The sequence below is a fragment of the Orcinus orca genome, chromosome 1 (assembly GCF_937001465.1).
Source record: "Orcinus orca chromosome 1, mOrcOrc1.1, whole genome shotgun sequence".
Taxonomy (NCBI): Eukaryota; Metazoa; Chordata; class Mammalia; order Artiodactyla; family Delphinidae; genus Orcinus; species Orcinus orca.
The window spans coordinates 192,886,071-192,903,029 of record NC_064559.1 but is presented as its reverse complement, the minus strand read 5'-3'; positions in this window follow the sequence as shown (position 1 = coordinate 192,903,029).

The following is a 16,959-nucleotide window of genomic DNA, read 5'->3' as shown; positions in this document are numbered from 1 at the left end:
CGGATGTCTCAAATTATGAATCCTGAGCACTCGCCATCTGCTCTTTCATGCATAACGGATGAAGCTGCAGAGAACAAAGTCGCCTTTCAGATTTGATGTGACCTTCAGCTTCGCTGGGTGGATGTTGGGCTCTCCTCTCCCAGGGGGAGAGCCCATCCCAATTAAATCTCTCCAAGGACTTTCTGACAAGCCCGGAGAGTGAATCTGGGCGCATTCTGGGCCCTCGGTGCTTGTCTGGGGTCTGTTCTTCACCTGGCCTTCTTCCCTCTACCACTCCCCATGCACGGAGTACAGAGGTGGCCTCTTCGTAATCAGGGAGTGAGCTTTTCCCCAGGGCGTACGTGCCAGGCCCTGTTAGTCCTTTACACCTAACATCAGAGATACTAGTCTAACAACCATGCCAGGAGGTGGGTGGTCCTAGTACCATTTTCAAGATGGGACAACTGAGGGTCAAGGAGGATAAGTGAATTGACCAAAATCTCACAGCCAGTAAGGAATGGACCTTGGATTTGAACCCCAGTCTGCCTGACGCCAGAGCTTGTATATCTCCACGGCACTACCTACCCTGTAGAGTGAAGGGCAAAGCCAAGCCGAGCTGCCCATGTCCTGTTCTGGGGAGCCTCTACCATGGCACAGATGGGAGCGGCAGGGCCCAGGCCAGGCTAGGTACCTGGGGCAGGGGCCGTCTTCACAGACTGGTGGAAATAGATCTTTCCCACTGCTAGGGGGTGCCCTTGGGGCTGCTCCTCTGGACATGACCAGTTGAGGACTCGGCGGGGCGTGTATCATCACATCAGGGCTCTGTCTTGCCCCCAGCCAGCATTGCCCCGCCTATGTTTGTGTGGGGTGGACGGAGGCCCAGAGTGAGCTTTGGTGTCCCTCGAGGGGGAAGGTGTCCTCTGGGAGCAGACTCAGTGTGTCGGGGTGGTGAATGCCAGCCTCAGAGTGCCCGGGAAGGAGGGGAACACATCTCTGGAACACTGGCAGCTTCTGAACCCGTTAACTAGTTTAAGCTGCTGCACAGTGACTGTGCTAGGAGGTATTATTAGCCCATTTTAGAGACGACGACACTGAGGCCCACAGTGTTTATGTGACCTGCCAGCCTCGCACAGCTGGGAAGAGGCAGGCCTGGGATGCAGAGCCCCTGTGTTCTCCACTGTCGCAAGGTGACCCTGCCCCTCTGCAGATTACTTGGAACGTTTAGACAACACAATGTCCTCGCTTACTTAGGAGCTTCTGAGCCCAGCACATGGGTGCTGGGTCAAACTGGTGCCTTTACTTCCAGCCAGGACAGATGTGGGCTGTGTCCTAAGTCCTTGTGCCAAGCGACAATTCTGACCACAACTCCTGAGCCCCAGCACGGGGTAGGGCTGCTGGGACCTGTCTTGACCTCTTCACAGGCCAGGGTTTGCGGGTCCTGGTGCTCTGGAAAGCTCCTGGGCGTGGGCTAGGTTTGTACCACACCATGGGGACATTAGAAGTCAGAGCTGGAAGCCAGGGAGAATTCCTGGAAGAGGGGTGTTCCAGCTGGGCCTTGAAGGAGGGGAGAAAGGTTGGGAGCTCTGAGACGCCAGGGCTGGGTCTGATTCACCTGAACCTCAGTGCCCAGCATAGCACCTGGCACAGAGTGGCCGTCAGTGACTCGAGTCAGCTCATCAAAAGGGGGACAACCAGCCCAGCTTCCTGTAAGAACCTGCTGAGAGCAGGGGCAGCCTCGGATTGGCAGGCAAGGCTGGAGTCTCTGCAGCCCAAAGATCCACTTTGCAGTTATCGGTTCTGAAGGCAAAGCCACTCGATGGTCAACGTCCCCATGCACACTTGCCTTTGGCTCTCTGGGCCTCCGTCACGCAGCCAGCAGCCAAGCACTCCCAGCCCAGCCTGGTTTAGTGAAACATGTGGTCCACTCTCTGCCCTGACTGAAGATCTTGATTTTCAAAATGTCTTCAAAGCAGGAATCTAGAATTTTCAGAGCTAGAAGAGCCATAATGGTCCTCCAGCCCACCTTCTTTGCTTATAGTCGGGGACTGGGGCCCACAGAGGGACGGGCCGTGTGGGCAGTTGAGAAGCAGAGCTGAGATGGGAGTGTTATTCTTTTCCAGGGACCCCATGCCCTGTCCCCCATCCACCCCATAGAGAGAGAGGTCCCTTCCCCACGTGTGCTGGGAGGGCTGATGTGCTTGAGGTCTGCAGGGCTTGTGGGAAAGTGGAAATGATTAGATAAGAAGAGGCTGGAGAAAGGGCATTGGTGAATTCTCAAGCATGTAATAAGCATCAGCTCATCACCCGTCTCTTCACGGCGCCTCCTCCAGGGCCCCAAGGTCTCATCTGCTGCTCGAGCTGCTGGCACAGACGCCTGGAAGAGAGAGCAGAGAGCTGTGATTATGAGCGCGGCCCCTAGAGCCAGACTGGGTTTGAATCTCAGGTTTGCCACTTATTAGGCATGTAAGTGACTGAAGAGCAGTTGACTCAATAGTCTGGGTCTCAGTTTACTCCTGTATAAAATAGGATGATAACAGCACCATCCACACGGGACGTTTTGAGGAGCTAATGAATGAGTTGGTACTTGTGAGGTGCTGAGAACTCCGCCCACTGTGGCTGTCAATTGCCATGAGGGCTGCTGGGGGAGGGGGACATGCAGGACCAGTCTCACTGCAGGGCTGTGGCCCCACCCAAGATGGCAAAGGCGGGCACTTCCCTGGCAGTCCAGTGGTTAAGACTCCACACTTCCACTGCAGGGGGCACGGGTTCGATCCCTGGTCGGGGAACTAAGATCCCTCGTGCTGCGCGACATGGCCCGAAAAATAAAAAAGATGGCAAAGGGGGAGGAGACATGTCCTACCAGCTTCCATCCTGATGCCACCCAAGTGCACACTCTGGCCCTTCTCTACCATCAAAGTGTGCCCCAGGAAAAACTCCAGAAACTTCGATATCCAGTCAGGACTCAGGCAAGAATACCCTCCACTCTAGCTGTTTCAAGTAGGAAATAAATCTCTTAATATATTCAGCTCACGAAACCACTGGGAGGGCTGGGGGTGTGAAGGAGGCCCCGCAAGGGTTCAGGGAATCAGGAAAGGCTGGAGCCGAGGGAGCTGCAGCCAGTGGCCCGGCGGCTCTCTCCTCCTAAGGTTGGTTCTGTGAGATCCGATCTCACTGGCAGAAGCCGATGTGAAGCCTGCTGGCCAAGGGAGGTGCGAAAAGTGGTTCACAGGCGTCCAGCCTCCAAGAGGGCACATAGAAAGGGAGGAAGAAGGCGCTGAGACCACCGGGGAACCCCGTCCTCCCCTGACACTCCTGTGGGAGGTGGGGGACAGGGAAACCGGGGTGCTGGGCCAGAGGAAACCTCACCACCGTGTGGACCGTCAGATGCTGTGTTGAGAGCAGACACATGTTATCTTCGATCCTCACGACAGCCGTGTGAGAGACAAGACTGAGAGGTGAAGTGACAGGACCAGGGCTGGACCCCAGGTCTGTATGCACCTCAGCTTGGACCCTGCCTCTGGGTGCTCCCGGAGCCAGGCTGGCGGTCAGGAGTGATTCGTTCAGCACCCATTGACTGAGCACCAACCATACACACCAGGCTGGGTGCCGGGTGCTTGAGCATGGCAACAAACAAAACAACGAAGATCCCATCCCACGGAGTTGCATTCCACTGGGGGAGGGGGATACTGACCCTCCCCGCTCCCCAAAAATGTAGAAGTAATCTGTGTGGTGCTCAGTACTAGGAAGAAAAAAAAAAGCCAGGGCTGGGGATAGAGGGGGAGGCGGGCAGCGCTGCTTTATACAGGAGTGGGAGGTCAGGGAGGTTTGAGCAAAGGACCTAACGAAAGTGGGAGGAAAGAGCACTTGAGACAGAAGACACAGCAAGTGTACCCCCTCCTCGGCCCCGCCCCAGGCAGGGGGGAGAGTGAGACGTGAGAGAACAGAAGGGGCGAGGAGGTCAGTGTGGCCGGAAGGAGAGAGCTGGGAGATGAGGTCAGAGAGCAGGTGGGCACCGGGGACCTGGGGCAGGGGCGGGGGCTTCTGACTTGCTTGAGACGGAGTGGGAGGTCTGTGCAGAGAAAGACAAGATCACAGAGGCTGCAGAGACCCCCGGGGGCTGGGGCAGTCGCCCAGGGTCAGGCCCAAGAGAAAGCGGGCTCAGGGCTAGAAAAGGGGCGGGTGGGAGCTTGACAACGGGACGCCCTTTCTCCTCTGTTTCCGACGGAGGCCCAGGTTTGAGGCGTCACCGAGTCTGTGAGTCTGGGTCCCAGGCTTGTGCATCCTTGTGTGATGTGGAGGGCTGGTGTCTCCAGGTCCCTGCCGGTGTCAGGCTGTGGTGCGAGTGTCCCCGGGCACGTGTGTCATTCCTCTGGGAGTGTGGAGTGAGCATGTGTCAGCTCTGCGGTCTGTGTTGTGCTGCAGGCGTGCGTATCTGAACGTGAGCATGTGGACGTCTGGTCTGGTGGGGAGCAGGCCTGTGTATTTCTTTGTGCATGTGTGGGTGCCTGCTTGTCTGTAGGGGGCAGCAATGGGGAATGTCTTTGATTTTGGCCCCTTCACTACTATCTAGTTCCTCTGCTTCCTTGACGTTCTGCAGAGCTCAGCTCTAATTTTTACAGCAAATCAGAACAGATGCCCCTGGGACCCAGGGGGGTTGGCATATGCTTCTTGGGGACTTGGGTTGAAGGTCTGTCCCGTGGGGTTATCTGACAGCTGAAGTAGGGAGGATGCCCAGCCCCTGGTTCCCGCATGGGCAGTGTTTTAAACCCAGAGGCCCCCTCCCTCCCCAGGGACTGAGTTGGACCAGGGCTTTCACCACCCAGTTAGGAAGACTGTCTGAAGTTTGGGCCCTGCCAGCCCTCAGTAAGAGTCAGATTCCTAAGCCTGGAGGCCTTCAGGAGAAGCCAGGACTTCAGCACTGTGGAAAGAGCACAGAATTAGGAGTCAGAGGGACCTGGGTTCAAATCCCACTTCTGTCACTTACTAGACATAGTAACTAGTTCATAACCGTAGTCAAGTGATGGCTTGGTTTCGTCTCTGTAGAGTGTGGACCTACCTCATGATGTCATTCTGAGGATTAAATGAGAAGTTACTATGTGCCAGGCCCTGTGCTAAGGGCTTTGCATGAATCACCTCATTAAATCCTCACCATGACCCTCTAGAGTGGATGGTGTTCCCATTTTACTGAAGAAGAAACTGAGGCCCAGGGAGGTGAAGTTACTGGCCCAGTGTCACTCAGGGGGAATGGGAGAGCCTGGCTTTAAATAGGCAGTGTGACTTCAAAAGTAGCAGCGTGACACAGTGAATATAAAGCCGAGTGCCTGACTTTTGGTAGGAGTTTGGTCAGTGGTGGTTGTTATTACTGATGCCACACGGCTGTCAAATTCTTGACCCCCAAAGGATAGCTCTGGACTGTCTTTTCTCCTTTTAAATTTTAAAGAGGGCAGTGGAAAAGCACCAGACTTGGGAGAGTGAAGTTCAGACCCTGACTCTGACTCATTCACTGTGTGACCTTGTACCAGTCACCTCCCCTCCCTGAGCTCCATTTTTCCTCGTCTGTACAGTGAGGACACTCATTTCTGGCCTGCCTGTAAGGATCAGGTGTGTGCAAAAGACCTTGCAGCCTAAGTTGACTGTGTCCTCCCCAAAAGACTTGTCCAAACCCCCAGTACGTCAGAATGTGACCTTATTTGGAAACAGGGTCTTTACAGAGGTGATCAATTAAAACAAGGTTATCAGGGTGGTGTCCTTATAAAATGGGGAAATTTGGACACAGGGCCAGCCAGGCGCAGAGCGAAGGCTGTGTGAAGAGACACGGGGAGGAGGCCATGTGAAGGCCAGGGTTATGCTGCCACAAGCCGAGGAACATCTGGGGCAATCAGAAGCTGGAAGAGGCGAAGCAGGATCTTCCCCTACAGGTGAAGGGGGGGACACGGCCCTGCTGACGCTTTGATTTTGGTCTTCTGGCCTCCAGAGCTGTGAGACAATACATTTCTGTTGTTCTAAGCCACCCACTTTGCGGTATAGGTTTCCGCACAATCCCAAAGTTCCTATGAAACCTTTTGTAAGCTGAAATGGTATAACGCGAAGAAGCGGTTACTTAGCACACATCTTGCTAACGATGCAGACCATAAATCCAGTTAAAGCACAGATGCTCTCAGACACAGTTCAAAGCTAAAGTGGCTTGAGATGCTTTGATGCTGAGATGCTGAGGGTAGTTTCCTGGAAAGGAGCTTGGCGGTGCCACTCTCACCCCTTGGGGTGCACGCTGCCTCTATGACGGCTGCTGCTGCAAAACAAACACTGAACGCTATTCTCGCTTTTTCGTAAATGCTAAAATCCTCTATTTATTTTATTCATCGTTTTTGGCTGCGTCAGGACTTAGTTGCGGCACTCAGGGTCTTCGTTGAGACATGCGGGATCTTTCCTTGTGGCGCAGGCTCTTTGCTGTGGCGCAGGGGCTTTTTCTTGTTGTGGTGCTCGGGCTTCTCTCTAGTTGTGGCGTGCGGGTATTCTCTCTCTAGTTGTGGCACAGGGGCTCCAGGGCGCGTGGGCTCTGTAGTTTGCAGCACACAGGCTCTCTGGTTGAGGCGCACGAGCTCAGTAGTTGTAGTGCACGGGCTTAGTTACCCTGTGGCATGTGGGGTCTCAGTTCCCTGACCAGGGATCGAACCCGTGTCCCCTGCATTGGAAGGCGGATTCTTTACCACTGGACCACCAGGGAAGTCCCCGAATATCCTCTTTGGATGGCTTTCAGTTGGGGAAAACAGGAACTAACATAGGTCTTTCGTAAACGTGAAGAGGCATAAAGCATACTTCTGAAAAGCGGGGGATACATGTTCCTTGTTACAGCAGCCACAGGAAGCTAAAACAGGCCTGTGACATAAGATCCATAATGCCCACCATTTTTTTCTGGGGATACAAGCGTGCACCCCATTGACACTGTGAAGAGAGCGAGGTTCAGAGAGGTGAGGTCATCAGCCCATCACACAACAGGTGAACACAGCGCCAGGACCGAACCAGGGTCCTCCTGACCCCAAAGTCAGTGCTACTCTGCCGAGCAACAGAGCCTGAGGCTGGAGGCCAGGTGACCGGGTGAGCCTGGGGCAGCCCAGGAACGGGGGCCCGGCCCTTCAGCTTTGCTCTGCAGCCTTTCCCCATCCTCCTCTGAGCTCTGGGACAGTCGCCCTGCCCCGCCTGCCTCCAGGGCTATTGGGTCTCACGGCCTGGGTCACTAGGACACACAGAGTATCCCCGGCCACCTGGCGCTTGCAGGGGGAAGTGGCAGCTAGTGGCTCCCTGGTGTCAGAGCCAGAGAGCCAGGTTCAAGTCCTGACTCCACCGCTGCCCGATTGACTTGAGTTTGTCACCACCCCCCTCTCTGAGCCTCAATTTCTCTGTCTGTGAAATGGGACCGTGAACCAAACTCTGCCTTCCCTGAAGGGTGGTCTAAAGGTACAGTGAGGTCAGGTGTGGGTAGAAGCTCAGAGACTGCTATGACGGGGCTGTTGCCTAGGCAGGGCCTGTGAGTGGAGGGTATAAAGTCCTGCCTGGGGTCCCCAGGGCACTGTGTCCCCAGTGCTGGCTGGTGGGTATGGTCTAAGGCAGAGTGGGAAGGAAGATGGGCCAGGTTTGGGAAGATTCTAAAAGTTCTGCCTCCCCCATTCAGCTCCCCTGACCTGGGTCCTCTCTCAGCCCCCCAGGGTTGCTGTGGCGAAGGGGAGGTGGATTAGGATGATTCATGGTTATAACTTATCAAGCACTTAGTCTGTGCCTAATTTTTGTTTTAAGGTAACTTTACAACAGCTCTCTGCAGAGTAGGTGATGTTGGTCCCATTTTACAGGTGAGGAAACTGAGGCTCAGAGAGACAACGTGACTTGCCTCAGGTAACACAGCCAAGAAGGGGCAGGGCCAGGATTTGAGGCCAGGCCTCACTCAACACACCCTATCAGCCCGACATTTGGTGGAAACTGGGGTGGGGCCCAGAGAGGGGATGGACCTTGACTAAGGCCACATGGAAGGGCAGGGGTCGGACCTCAGGTCCAGGCCTTTCTTCCTCTTCAGAGAGCAGGGCTGAAGGGAGAGGCGGACACCCACGTGTTTAGCAAACCCCAGTTATAAGCCTGGAGCTTTTGCCTGCCCCTCCTGGTGTGGGGGAGGCCATGTGTTGTCAGGCGGAGGCATCAGGCTGGCCTGAGGCACAGACTGGAAGAGGGCCGGTGTGGCCAGGCCAGTGTTTGGGCTCTACGAACAGACTGACTTCTGCCTAAAGCATGGCTGAAGGGTGCCTCAGTCAGGGGTGGCTCAGGCCCATGGCAATGTCCTGTGAGCATGGCATTCAGTCCCAGCCCTGCTGAGTCACCCCCAGGCAGAAAAGGCCCAACGCCGTGTCAGTTCCACTGCCCAGGAAAGATCGCGAGAGGATGTCTTAAATGCTGCAGCTTTATTGCAGTAAGTTTGTCGATTCAGCTCATTACATTTAATTAGAATTATTTAATTAGAATCTTAATAAAAGAGTAAAACAGGAAGGAGGCTGAGAAGCAGAGGTAAGCAAATCTGTGCTGAGCGTATGCAGTAGACCCAGCTGGGCGGTGGAGTGGCGCAGGGGCTGCCAGGACATTTGCCTGGAAGGTTGGGGATAGGGCTGCACATGTTCCGGGACCACCAGGGCCCAGGGATCTGGCAGTGGGGAGAAGGGAGCTGAGGGCCTGGGGCCGGGCTCTCACCCACCCATTCCGTGTGCCGGCTCCTGGCCTGAGGACACTGGGCCTGTGGAGATGAGTAGGATCCGTTTCTTGCCCTCAAGGGAAATAGACAAGAAGCCAGACAGTTACAGTGCCCAGTGCCCCCCGGGGGGCAGAGTTCACTGCAGCAGCCATAGACGGGTGTCTCACCTGGACTGGGGGTGGAAATCTTTCTAGAACATTGATGCCTGCCTGCGGTGACACCTGAACATTGAGTTGCAGTTACGACAAGGAAGAGGAGAACTTCGAGCAGGCTTCGGGGAGGCTCCTGTGGGAGGCAGGGAAGAGTGGAGGTTGAGTAAGGACCTGGATCCGGGTGGCTGGTTCCCCATCCCAGCGCCACATCTGTGGGCTCTAGCAAGTTACCCCACCCCTCGGAGCCTCATTTTCCTCACCTGTGAATGAGATCCACAGCGGAACCCGTCTCCTAGGGCTCTTGTGTAGTTAGATGAGCTGATTCACGGACAGCATTGGACCAGCGGCTGGTACATGGTCAGTGCTATGTGCACTAGCTCTTAGGGTTCTTCTTCTTCTCCTCCAAGGTGAGATGTTCAGGGGTGGTCAGTTACACATGTCTGGGCGGGGGTCTAGCTCTGAGGGTCATCGGTAAAGCCATGGGTGTGGGTGGGCACCTCAAGAGAGAATGGTGGGCACTGCTGCCACCCATCACCTCCACTTCCTCTTTCCTCATTCCCTGAAGGACCCAGTTTGTTCAGAGATCTGCCCCCAGCAGAGCCCTTGCTCTTCCTGGCAGCGGATCCCACGCCCCAGCTCCAGAGGGGGTCTGGGGAGACTCAGGCAAGCATGGTCCTGGCATTCCCCTGCTTCTGGATCTCCGTGAGGCTGGAGAGCCGGCCTGGTTCCAGAGTCAGGGGAGGTTCTCCCTCTCCCCACCTCCCTCCCCCTGCCTCTCCCATCTCCCCCCTCCCCCTCCCCTTTCCCTCCCTGTCTCCTCACACTCTCCCTCTTCCTCTCCCTCCTGGGAACCTACACAAGCAGGTGGTTCCATTGCCACCCCTTAGGGAATGAGAGCTGGGATAAAGCCAGTGATGTGCTGGTGTTTTTTCCTCTCCAGCTGAAAAAAAAAAAAGTCCTGATTTGTAGCGCTTGCTGATTTCCATGGTGTAAATATCTCCTCCATAGCCAATTTCAAACTGCCAACACGATGCCACTGAACAGAGTTAGGACAACACACAATCACCTCTTGCAAGCCAGCATGAACCAGCTCCAGTACCGCTAGGTGTAGTCAACCCGGAGGAGGGCAGGGCTGAGAGAGAAGAGCATGGGCACCTCTGACAGCACTGGGAGCTGCCGGGAGCTGTGCATTCCAGGAGTCTGCCTTCCCGGGACCTCCACTGTCGCAGAGTTTTCTGTTGCTTGCAGCCAAATGCATCCCACGTGCTGTGGGGATGCAGAGTAAGAAGAGAAGCGGACCCAGGGTCAGCCTCAAGGAACCACCAGCATGAATGCAGCGGGCAGAGGAAGAAGAGGCTGTGAACTCAGCTGCCACTGTAGTTTGACAATGCAAAGGATCATGCTTTGCATTTGGTTTTCCACAAACTTAATCCTACTGCAGTAAAAGATAAGAGAACTTTTAGTCCAGTTATAGAAAGTTCCTAGGCTCCAGTTTATGCCTTGAGTCAAGAATTTAGGTATTGAAGTTTGTTATTCTTTTTCTTTTAATTGTGTCATAGAATTATGAAATTTCTTTTCTAGTGTCATAGAAGCAGCCACCCCATCTTTGCAATCGTGCCATTTTTGTGTTCAATGGCCGTGACCACTGAGGCCCTCACAGCTTTGCCTTCAATGGCACTCTTTTCCAGATGGCCACAGGCCATAATTTAATTAATTAATTTAACTTAATTAGCTGTTTCACCACTACATACCACAGGCTGCTAGATTCTCATCCTGGATACTAACTGGATTTTGGCCACCTTCAGCCCCAACTAGAATAGATGATTATTTCCTTCCTTTCCCTGAGGGTGTCTTGTCTGAAACCCACCCGGTCAGACCAATTTCCAAACCAGTCAAGTTTCTTGGTTGAAAACAATGGAAACTGACGGTCATTAATTTAAGCAGAACAGGAATTTATTGGAAGGACACCAAGGAGCTCACAGAATCGACTGAGAGCGAGGCTCAGGGAAAGGGCGGATGTGAAGGAGGCTGGCAGCTCAGGACACAGGCAAGGGGCCCGTGTGGGCAGCGTGTGGGTCTGGTGCTGCTGCCAGGGCCGCCTTCGCTGGGCATCACGGCCTGGGCATGGTCTCTGGTCCCCAGGAATGACCCCCGCCCCGACTGTCCTCTGTAGCACCGTAGTGGTCCCTGAATTCAGGGTGGGCTCCTGATTGACGGGTGGAGTCTGGTCATGTGCCTGGTCCTACTGACCCAGGGGCATGTCAGCCTCTGCAATGGGAGGGCAGAGCCGCCTTCCTCTAAGATTCACCCCACAGGGGAGTCCCCCAAACAAGAAAGGGGTTTGAATGCTGAGCAGGAGAAAAAACAAAATCATAGAAACGGCGAATATTCACCTTGGCTAGGCACCGTGCTAACGTTTTGCCTGAATTATCTCTTAATCTTCACAATTGTTTTCTGAGCGGCATTACTTCTATCAACCTCACTTTACAGTTAGGGAAACAAGCTCTGAGCTTCTTTATCAGTAATAACCCCAGACTTTTGGGGTACTGTGAAGACCAGCCTGGACGCCTCAGAGCCAGGCTTCTGGAGGGGTTGCCCTAAATGGGGCGTCACAGAGGTGGAAGGAACCTGTCCAGTCTGAGCACTGCCTAATTCTAGATGCTACTGCTGTTGGCCTGCCTGGAACAGGTCCTGGACCAAGGGGGCACCATCCTGGGGACGGTGGCAGACACAGCTGAGCCACCAAGAGCAAACGGTGTGTCAGGAACGTGTGCTTTCTGGTGGGCCTCAGCACACGGGCCGTCTGTCACGAAGCTGGCTGCAGCCAACAGCCTGAGGTGGTGCCCACTGCTATGTAAGCAGAGATGCTGGGTTCTGAGAAACAGAGGTGTGAGCCCCCTCGCCCCACAACTAGGAAGAGGAGAAGGCATCTGAAAGGGAGAGAGAAGCCAGCCAAAACCCAAGCACGGACCCAGGAGCCTCCTGCTGGTGGCCCAGGTCTCCCCCATCAGACCAGGAGTTTCTGAACCTGAGTCGGGGCAGGGAGTCTCCCCGCTTAGACGAGGCTCCTGCGAGTGGAGTGTTATCTCTTCCAACATATCAGGAGGTCCTGTGTGCAGGGCTATGTCCCCCATCTCCGACTGGGGCTTCTAAGGGAGGAGTGTCTCTTCCTTCAGACTAGGGGCACCTGAAGGCAGGGCTGAGGGTTCTAAGAAGTCCGTGTCAGCGAGAGCCGTGCAGTTTGGAGGAGCAAGACCAGCAGAGCTGGATGGAACCTGGTCACACTGAAGGGGAATTGAGACCCAGAGAGGGGCAGGGGCCTGCAGAGTTCATCCCCCAGGGGGTAGCTGTCCAAGACAATATCCTAGGACTCTTGCCTCCCAGCCAGGAGGAATTGGGGTGACAGGGGAAGTGTGGCCTTAGGAATGCAGCTCCCAGAGCCAGGCAGGAGGGGGCAACTCTGTGGGGACCAAGGCTTGGCCCTGGGCTGCCGACCCCACCCCTTGGAAACGCCTCTGGTTGTTCTGTCCTGGATGTTTGCATCCTTGGCCAGGTTCCTGGGCAATTGCCTCATCCCACGGTGGCCAACAGATGTGCACAGCTGGAGGAGGGGCTCTGGGTGGAATCCAGTCCTGCCCGGTGCCAGCCTGGGCCAGGGAGCTGGGACTCTGGGTCCTGGTCCCCGCCTCCACCTCTACCTGGTTGTGTGGCCCTGGGTAGGGCCGTGGCCTCCCGGGGCCTCAGTTTCTTCTCTGTCTCATGGGGAAGACTCTTCTTTCATCAGATGTTGACTGAGGAGCCGGGCACATCCAGCGGTCCCTGCCTTCAAGTATTTTATGCTCCTTGGAGAGCTGACGTCGAGCATCTGTAGCAGTTTGTGGAGCTCTCGGCCTACGGGGGGCTTCACAGGAAGCGGTTTCATTTTTCTCCAATCTCTGGCCCCAGCTGTGCGGTGGCAGATCCCGGGGTGCTGTGGTCACTTTGTTATTACAAGGCCATCTGTTTGAAATCCCAGTCTCAGAGGCAATTCAAAGCTTTTCCTTCCTTTGTCCCCAGCCACCAGGCTTATGGGACTTGGAGAGTGGTGTGTATGTGTGTGTGTGCGTGCGCGCACGCGCGCACGTGTGTGTGTTACCCCGCACGGGGGGCTGGCAGCAAGGATGCTGGTTCTTTCCTGGTGTCCTGAGTCTAGTATCTTAGAGTATTTGAGGTTCCATGGTCTTCTCCTGGGATACTTCCCCCCTCCATCTTTTTAAAATGAAATTTTTTATTTTTAAGAAATTGTGGTAAAATATACAGAACATAAAATCTACCGTCTTATCCATTTTTAAGTGTACAGCTCAGTGGCATTCAGTACATTCACACTGTCGTGCAACCACCACTACTGTCCATCTCCAGAACTTCTTTATCATCCCAGGGTAAATCCCCCTCATTTTAAAATGATAGCTGTATTGAGACATGATTCACATAACATACAATTCACCCATTTAAAGTGTACACGTTAGTGGTTTTGAGTCCAGTCACAGGGTTGTACAACCAGTATTACAATCAAGTTGAAAACATTCCATCAGCCAAAAGGACATTCCCTTCCGTGAAACGCCTCAACCCCATCCTCCGCGACCAGCCCCGCCCCTTAGCCAACCACTGATCTATGTTCTGTCTCTGGATTTGCTGCTCTGGACGGTCCCTATTAATGGAATCACACGCCACGTGGCCTCCTGTGTCTGGCTTTTTTCACTAGCATAATGGCTCCAATGTCCGGCTATGTGGTAGCAGGTGTCAGGGCTTCACTCCTCCCTCTCCATTCTTAAGGTGTAGCCTCTCTGGTGTAGGGGCTGAGAGAATCAGGGCTCAGCAGGCAACAGCTCCGTGTTACCACCCACGGCCGGGCTCCTCTCTGTGGATTGATGCTGCTGGCGGCCCAGCCAGTGCCCTCAGTGTGGCAGGTATCTGAGTGCTGGCTCACCGCCTTGCACGTGTGTGCATTCTTCGTGGGTCCTGAGGGGTCAGTCCCTCCCCTCTCTGATTGTCAGTCTCCTCATTTGTCAAATACCTTTCTGAATTTATTTTACTCCCATTTTACAGATGGCCCAGAGAGGGGAGGCGAGGCAGTGGCGCCCAGGCCCCCAACACCCGGCCCAGGGCTCTTTCCTCTACCCCTGGCCATTGTCCTCTCAGGAGTCTGGGCCGGGCCAGTCCCAGGGGACTCACAGTGGGCAGTGGATGCGAGGCCCAGCTTTCTGAAGATGAGCGGCACTGGGGTTCTCACGATAGTCGTGCTGGGGGTACCGCAGCCTGAGCCACCTCCCCTCTCTGCACCCATCTCTGGGCCTGCCTGGGAGCTGACTCTGATTGTCCTGGGGCCCCATTGATGTGTGCAGACGTTCCCCACAGACACCAGGCTCCAGCAGTGCCACAGCGTTCCCAAGGGGCTCATACCCAGATCCCTGCACCCCATACACCACGTGGCGGGATCTGGGGCCCAGCATGGCAGTGGTGGTGCAGTTTGGGCTGTGTCTGGGCTCGCTGGGCCTCTCGTGCCCACTCCTGGGCAGGGCTCTGCCTCCAGGCCTCAGGGCCTGGGAAGACAGAGACCTGATGGTCCTTAATCCAATCTCAGATGCAGATTCACATCCCTGAGCCCCAGCCCAAGGCTTAACCTTGACTCAGGTTCCAGGCTAAGATCACAAACTGTCCCTAGACTGAGACTTGCCCCCAGCTCCATTCCAAGCCCTGATCACAGTCCCAGACTGAGCCCTGCCCCTGGTTCCAGGCTGAGCCCTTACCAAGGATTAAGCTCTAAACCTAGCCCCCAATCAACTTGACTCTGGTCAGAAATTCAATCAGGAGCCAGCTCTAATTTCAGTCCTGACCTCAGTCCGTGGCTGAACTGTGACCATGGCCACAGACCGATCTCTACTTTCCAAACAACAAACTAACCCTTGACCTGAAATGTAACCCAAGTGGGAGCCCAGGAGCCCTTCACAGGGCAGAATTTGTGCTGGACCTAGAAGGAAAGTTAGTGCTTCACTGGGCAGAGCTGTGGGGACTATGTTCACGGAGGCTCGGAGGGGGAGAGTGGAGAAGGAAGTGGCATCTCAAAGAGGAGAAGCGAGTGGCCGGGGGAGTACTGCTGTCCAAATGGGGAGAGGGTGGAAGGACTCCGGACTCAGAATCCATAGCTGTGGTTCTAAGATAGGCTCCCTCATCTATTGCAACCTTATTTGGGAGGAAGCGCTGGCCTCTCTGTTGTTGCTTCTTCATCTTAAAATGGATCCACCTGGGCTTCCCCGGTGGCGCAGTGGTTAAGAACCCGCCTGCCAATGCACGGGACAGGAGTTCGAGCCCTGGTCCGGGAAGATCCCACATGCCATGGAGCAACTAAGCCCATGAGCCACAACTACTGAGCCTGCGTGCCACAACTACTGAAGCCCACGTGCCTAGAGCCCGTGCTCCACAACAAGAGAAGCCACCACAATGAGAAGCCCACACACCACAAAGAAGAGTAGCCCCTGTTCACCACAACTAGAGAAAGCCCGCGCGCAGCAACTGACCCAATGCAACCAAAAATGAATAATAAATTAATTAATTAATTATTTTTTAAATCATAAAAAAAAAGAATCCACCTGCTTTCCTTTTGGGTCATGTAGCTCCCTGAGAGTGTAGTCAAGATATCTTGCCCTTAGGTCTTCTTACATACGGACCCTTTGCCTGGACCACTCTTCTTTCCTTGCCCACTCCTGCCTCCCCAAAGCGAAATGCCCCTTCCTCTAGGCAGCCTTCCTGAAGCGCTTTGTGGTAGACATAACATGAGCCCTGATCACCCTTCAGTGAAAGCTTTGGTGCCCTGGGTCTGGAGCGCTGTCTGCAGGCAGCCTTCACATTTCAGCGGTCACCCGCTTCAGGGCTGCCCACATCCAGTGACTGATGAGGGACTGATGGCAGGAGGAGAATCAAAGACCTCCTTGCAGCCATCTGTGACCAACTCTAGACAACTCCCTTCCTGCCCCTCCCTTCCTGCCCCTCCCTTCCTCAGGTGTTGATCTCAGAACACTCCCCGCTAAGCACCTACATGCTGACCTCCATCTCAGATTCTGCCTCCAGAGAACCCAGCCTGTGACACCCCCAGGCCAAGTCCTAAATTACACCCATGGCACTTGGTCACCTCCTTTAGAACACTTATGAGAATGTAGGGTCCTTCCTTTTTCCTGTCTCCTTGTACTGGAATTGTCGTGCAGAGGGCATGGACACAGCAGTAGCAGCACACGGTGCATATGGAGATCGCAGGGGGAAAGCTCAGAGGCAGAGACATAGTAGGGTCTGCAGTGCCCTGAGCTCTCATCATCCCCCTCCTGGGTTCTCAGCACGGCAGGCACGTCCTCCACAGGGCCAGTGCTGCTGCAGAGGGGCCTGCCCCAGCCAGCCAGCTGGACATGCAACCGTCACCAAGAGAAAGGACCCACTCCGGACTGTTGGCCAAAGAGCTAAGAGGGAATGCGTAATTTCTCTAAGTAACAAGAAATACAACAAGGGATGTCTGGGTGTTAGTGACACTAGGGAGTATGCTTGCCAAGGCCCAGGGCTGCACCCCAAGGACGCGGAAGAGTCTTGAAGAGTGTCAGCAGGCAGGAACACGGATACGCACCAAAGCTGGGGTTGGCTGTTGCCTGCAGACGAGGCTGGTGCAGCTAAGCCAGCTCTCTGCTAAGCTACCAGAGGTGGGAAGAAAATGAGCCTCCAAGGCTCTTCAGACTTGTCTCTCATCAAAAATATATGCTTGGTGAGGGTAGGAGCTGAGTCTGTCTTGTTCCCTGCTCAATAAATTGGATGTGTGTTATGGATGAATAAATAAATAGATCAAGAGATCAGGGATGGAAAAGCAATTTACACTTCTGAAGCATTATGCGAGGCAGGGGATAACTGGGGAGAAAGCCTTCTTCTAGAAGTTATTCCTTAGGAGAGGCCAAAAAAAAAAAGTCTATTAATAGATTCAATTAATAAACGTCAGCCAAGGTAAAGGTTAACAGGAAGCACCTCCGCAAATGTTGGCGGTCTCTCAGGCAGGGCTCGGGGTTGGCTGGCATGCAGGCAAAGAAGGCA